The following is a 648-nucleotide window of genomic DNA, read 5'->3' on the forward strand; positions in this document are numbered from 1 at the left end:
AAAAAAAAAACCTAAGAAAATTGTCCCAGGAGAGAGACTGAAAGCAGCAGAACAGGCAAAATTTTGGCATAACATTCACTCATGAATTTAGTAGAGTAATGCTGCCCTCACGTGCTGTGAGAGATTTGTACTTCCCACTTCTTAAGTCGAGTTTGTGGTATTCATGTGCTTTGTTGTCAGATAGCAGAGGAATCATAGAGGACACCAGGCTCATTCTTGCCTATTTCTTAGGGAAATGTATTAAAGCCTAAATAAATACATATGACTGTAGCAGCAAGAGAAAGCGATGTAGGCCTAGATGATATGGGAAAAACTAATAAAGACATCCGTTCTTTACATGTCTGCCTGGTGTTTTTACTAAAATGTGACCTGTGCTGGCAAAATTAATTATTATTATTTTAACATTCTCAACCTTCCCGCCCTTCTCGAAAGAACCTTCTCAACCTTCTCGAAAGACCTTCAAAATGATGTATACATGATTGGAATCGGATGAAAAATGGCTGAGCTACACCTGTTAGAAGTCAACGAAGTCGGCAAAGTCAGTTCCGAGAAAAATCAAGTTTTCTGAAGGTTCCAAAGCAAAATCACCAGCAACGTTGCATCGTTTCCTCCACTTCCTTTCTTAATATGAATTACTATATTAATAAT

Source organism: Sinocyclocheilus grahami, unplaced genomic scaffold, assembly GCF_001515645.1.
Source record: "Sinocyclocheilus grahami isolate Dianchi unplaced genomic scaffold, SAMN03320097.WGS_v1.1 scaffold160.1, whole genome shotgun sequence".
NCBI lineage: Eukaryota > Metazoa > Chordata > Actinopteri > Cypriniformes > Cyprinidae > Sinocyclocheilus > Sinocyclocheilus grahami.